Raw genomic sequence first — 5,525 nt, 5'->3', positions numbered from 1 at the left:
TGCTCAGCATAGAGCCCTACTTGGGGCTCGATCCCATGATCCTGGAAATATGACCTGAGCCAAAATCAAGAGTCGGATGCTCAACCGAGTCACACAGAGGCCTCTAATAGGGAATATTAGTAAGACAGTGGCTATGAACCATCAAATCACTCTCTTTAAGTGCTGTAGTTGGTGATGTGGTTGATATGGACTGCTTCCTTTGTAACGTGTTCTCATATAACTCCAGTTTCACCAGGATTCCCTAACTTGTGGGTACAACTGCCTCACATAATGATATAACTGACTCCTGCCACCATCTGAAAATCCCAGACCCTTATTTCTAGAAGTCTCTGGGGTGAGGAGGTTATCATTCGAGTTCTTGAATAATCCTCTCCCATTCTTCCCCCTCTTGCCCAACACCTCAACATATCCACCCATAAAGTCTTTGAGGTCCCAGCTGTGCTATTTCTCTTGAGAGAGCACCATGTTAATGGAAAGGACCCATGTCAGAGTCTCAGAACCTGCATGGTGCCAGGCCATTATGACATTCCATGTGGCACTCATTGCTTTAGAACCAGGCCACATTTCTCAAACAAGGAGAGAAGGCCCTTCTTCCCCGCTCCATATCAGGGCTCTTAAGCCAGCACTACCAATGTTCCCTGTTTCCCAGAGTCCCATTGCCTTTAGCCCTGTCACCATGGAGCTTAGTCAGGGAGACCAGAATCTGAGCCAGATACCACGCATCAGCTCCATCCCTGTCGTCAGCTCTCCCCTCTCCCATCCCCATGTGAAATATGCCAGATAGGTGAGTCCACTGAGTTACTAGACTTCATGTAAGACATATCTAGATCTCAAGAGTGGGGACAATTTATGCTCAAACTCATTATGTACTGTCTTCTTGAACCTTCATAGTAGTTTAATTTTAATAAGTCAAATTCCCCCTTATTACTCTTTTTTTTTAAATTGTGTACACTATTACCTGTTTATTCTTTCAGACGAATATAAGGATAGTTTTGTCAATCATTAAGAAATTGTTAGTGATGGCGTTAAACCAATGAAATTAATGAAAGAATTGACATCTTTGAAATGTTTGGGTTTCCATCAAGCATGAGGTCATGTCTCTGTATCTATCTGAATCTTCCTTCACATCTCCTCCAGAGGGATTTGGAGAGGTAGAGAGGAATGGCAAAGAGCAGTCTGAAGGACCTGCTGAGTGGGCTTTGGTAAGCCCATCAAACACTACTTGGCCTGAGTGCTGCAGAGGTAATTGGAAAAGGAGGCAGATGGGTCCCGAGCCAGCTCTGGCTATCTTCCAGGAATCCTTGATTTTTGTGTGTGGCACTGGATGAGAGTGTGTGCAGAGAGAACAAATCTGATGAAAGCAGAAAATAAGCTGATTTAGTAAATTTGCCAGCCAGGAGGAATTATGACTGGTGCCAAGGACCATGGAGAGATGGGCAAATGAAGACAGGTAGCAATAGGTGTTGTGAGTGTGGCTGCCAGAGCGGGAGGGTGAGGGAAAGTCAGGAGACATGGATTCCAGTCTGGGCTCTGAAATCAGCCCTCTCTGTTTCCTTCGACTAGTGGGCTCCCCTCTTGAGCAACTGCTGTTCCTGCTTGTTCAGTGCTCACTGAATGACTTCTGAAGCCTTTTTGAGCTGAGTTTCTATATGGTATTTACTAAAGCATCACAAGAGTTGCATGACTGAAAAATGCCGAAGATGTTATAAACTTCCATGTCTCAACTGAAGGACATAAGTGTAGATGAAAATGATGAAGAAATGAGAATTTGGAGTGCTCCTGGGTTGATTCCTGCCAGTGGAATAGGAAAGAAAAGAAATCTAAAGTAAATCTAAAGGGCACCTTGGTAGCTCAGTCGGTTGGGCAGCCGACTTCGGCTCAGGTCATGATCTCACGGTTCGTGGGTTCGAGCCCCACATCGGGCTCTGTGCTGACAGCTCAGAGCCTGGAGCCTGTTTCAAATTCTGTGTCTCCCTCTCTCTCTGACCCTCCCCTGCTCACGCTGTCTCTCTCAGAAATAAAACGTTAAAAAAAATAAAGTAGCCTAATGACATTATTTAGAGGTGAGGGATATCTCCAAAGAAAGTGCTTTATACATGAGTTCTTTGATCTTGTTTGGTGTGGGTGTCTGGCAAATTCTCTCCAATATTATGGCTTCCTTTGTAGGTAGGATGAAGCAAGGTATTTTTGCCCCTCCTGGCAGTAGACATCATAGGAAAAAATTCTGTCACAGAGATAAACTGTTAATATAGAGCCTCTGATGGATGTCTGCTTCTCAGATAGAAGGGAAATCTCTTGAAGTCTGACAGAAACTGGCACATAGGGATTTGGTTCTCCAAGAGAGTTCACAACATGATCTGCCAAATTGTATCTACTTCTATTATTCCATTTCTTTCATGGGGGTCTTGGGCCAGTAAATTATCCTAATTATGCCCTACAACTTCAGAGGTCATGCAAGACCTCCCTACTCTGAAGTTTAAAAATTTCTTCATTGTGGCTAACCTTGTTGGTTACCTCAGGTAACATCTCTTGTAAGGTCTTTGAAAGGAAAAAAGGAAAATTCCAAGTTCTATATGGTAGACAGTCCCTAAGATGTCTCCAAATCAGTCCCCAGTGATCTCTATCTCTTGATATTCACACACTTGAATGGTCACTTCCCATATTGTACCAGAGTTATTGTTGTTGGTGGTGAATAATATATAACAGAAGCTGCAGGGGTGTCAGCTACCATGTTGTGAGGTCACCCAGGCAGCCTACTCTAGGTTCATGTGATGAGGAACCAAAGTCCCCAGCAATAGCCAGGGAAAAACTGAGGCCTGACAACAACCTCATGAGTGAGCTTGGGAGTGAATTCTCCCTGAAGCTGAGGCTTCAGATGAGACTGCAGCCCTGGCTGACAGCTTGACTCCAATCTCCTGAGAGACCCTGAGCCTGGATCCACCTAGCTAAGCCATTGAGATTCCTGACCCTCAGAAACTCTGTGAGATAATACATGTTTGTTATTTTGTGGTGCTGAGTTTCTGGGTAATTTGCTTTGTAGCAATAGATAACTCTGGGCTTTGCTTTTATTTTAGAGTAGAAATAAATAGCGTCAAGAAGACATTTGCTTATATGGAATTACCACATATGCTGTGTGGAATGACAAATCAATATTTGTCTGTCTTGTACCAGGCTCTGTCCTAGGTCCCTAAATCCCCAAGTTTATTTGATAGTAAGAATCACCTAATTTGTAGAAATATCTGGGTTTGGGGTGGGACCAAAGAATCAGTATGTTTAGCACCCCACATAATTCTACACCAGGCAGTTTTGAGAAATGTTGCAGGAAAGGATTAAAAAATGAACCAGACATAGCCCTTCTTCAGGCAACAGTGCAAGGTGGAAAGCAAATTGGTTGGTTAAGATCTCATGGAAGAAGGTACAGAAAGAATAACAGAGTGATAGTAACAGTTGACATTTATCAGGAGCCTGCTAAGCATCAAGCATTGTGCCAAACACTTTGCCTGTTTTATCTTATTTAATCTTCACAACAACCTTATGCAATAGAAGCTATTGTCATTTGTAATTTACAAATGGGAGAGCTAAGCTTTGGTTACCACACTGACCAGGGTCACACAGCTCCTCTGTGCAGAGCTAGGTGGAAAAGAGGCAGCTGATTCTTAACAGCTCTTAACAGCTATCATGTTCCATGTCCCAGTGGACATGAGACTCAGAGTTGTGAAAGGGCTGTGACACCTTTGCAAATGATAAGACTTTTGTGCAAATGACAGGAGAAGGTGTTCAGAGAGGGATATGGGCCAAGGGAAGATACCCATGAAGTGCTGGAACCTGCTAGTGACTTCCCAGTGTAAGTTCAGGTCATTTTGTAGATGAAGACAAGGACCCTCAGAAAGGTTATGTGACTTGCCTGAGGTTTGAAAATGGAGCAAAGAGGAGTAGAGATCCAGAATCGGAGTGCCCCCTTTCTATTGTGGACAGTTGGAGGCCAAACTGGGATTGACCTTAGATGCCTTGCTAAGGAGGTCTGAGCTATTCTGTAAATCATTTGAACCATTTTAAGTGTACAGTTCAATGACATTAAGTGCATCCATATTCAAAACTTTTTCCTTATCCCAAACAGAAACTCTGTATCCACTAAACAATAACTGCCCATTCCTCCTCCCCTGGTACACAACATTCTACTTTCTGACTCTATGGATTTGCCTATTTGAGCTACCTCATATACATGGAATCACATATTTGGGTTTTGTGTGTGTGTGTGTGTTTATCTCACTTAACATGTTTTCAAGATTCACCCATATTGTAGCATGAATTAATACTTCATTCCTTTTTCCTCATTTTTTATTGTACTATCTTAACCATTTTCAAGTGTAGAGTTCAGTGAATTAAGCACATTCACATTGTTGTGCGTCCATCACCACCATCCATCTGCAGAGCCGTTTTCATCTTGCAAAGTGGATACTCTGTGTCCCTTTGGTGATAATTCCCTGTTGCCTTATCCCTCCAGCCACAGGCAACCAACTGCCATTCTACTTTCTGTCTCTATGGTTTTGACTACTGTAGGTACCTAACAGAAGTAGAATGATACAGTACTTGTCTTTTTGTGCCTGGCTTATTTTACTTAGCATAATGTTATCAAGGTTTATCCATGTTGTAGCATATGTCAGACTTTCTTTCCTTTTGAAGGCTGACTTATATCCCACTGTATGTATATATCACATTTTGTTTATCCATTCATCCTTTGATGCACACTTAGGTGGCTCCTACCTTTTGGCTATTGTGAATAATGCTGTTATAAACATAGGTGTGCAAGTAGCTCTTTGAGAGACTGCTTTCAATGATTTGGGGTAAATATCCAGAAGTGAAATTGCTGATGATATAATTCTCTTTTTTAACTTTTGAGGAACTGCCATCATGTTTTCCCCAGTGGCTCATATCATTTTACATTCCCACCAACAGTGCACCAGGGATCCGACTTCTCCCTATCCTCACCAACACTCATTGTACTTCTTTACTTTCTTTTTAAGGATGAGAACTATTCTAAGTTATGTATATGCCATGTTTAAAAAGACCTGTTCATCAGTTGATGGACCTTTGGGTTGTTTCCATCTTTTGGCTATTGTGAATAATACTGCTGTGAACATTGGTGTGCAAGTAGCTGAGTTCCTGCTTTCAATTTTTTTTTAAAAGTGGAATTGCTGGATCATAGGGTAATTCTATATTTAACTTCTAGAGAAATCTAGACTAGGAGATTTGTGCTCTGTTAAGCTGGTTCTGGTCATCCTAGCCTTCCTCTGAACAGATATCCCTGGTGGGTGGGGGACTTCTCTCTAGCATCCACACTGTCCCCATCCCCTCACTTCATTGCGTTCTGGAAGGCAGTTCTCTGAGCTTCTTTTACACCAAGGTCCAGGCTGCTGAAATGAAGCTGACCGGGGCGTCCAGCTGGGCTTGCGGGAGGGTGCGAGGTTTGGGTCGGTCCCAGCGTGTGGAGCGAGGGCGGTGCTGTGGGCTGCAGGGGAGGCTCC

This window comes from Crocuta crocuta, unplaced genomic scaffold (genome assembly GCF_008692635.1).
Source record: "Crocuta crocuta isolate KB4526 unplaced genomic scaffold, BGI_CrCroc_1.0 scaffold113, whole genome shotgun sequence".
Taxonomy (NCBI): Eukaryota; Metazoa; Chordata; class Mammalia; order Carnivora; family Hyaenidae; genus Crocuta; species Crocuta crocuta.
The sequence above is the reverse complement of the archived record's forward strand: the minus strand, read 5'-3'. Positions refer to the sequence as shown.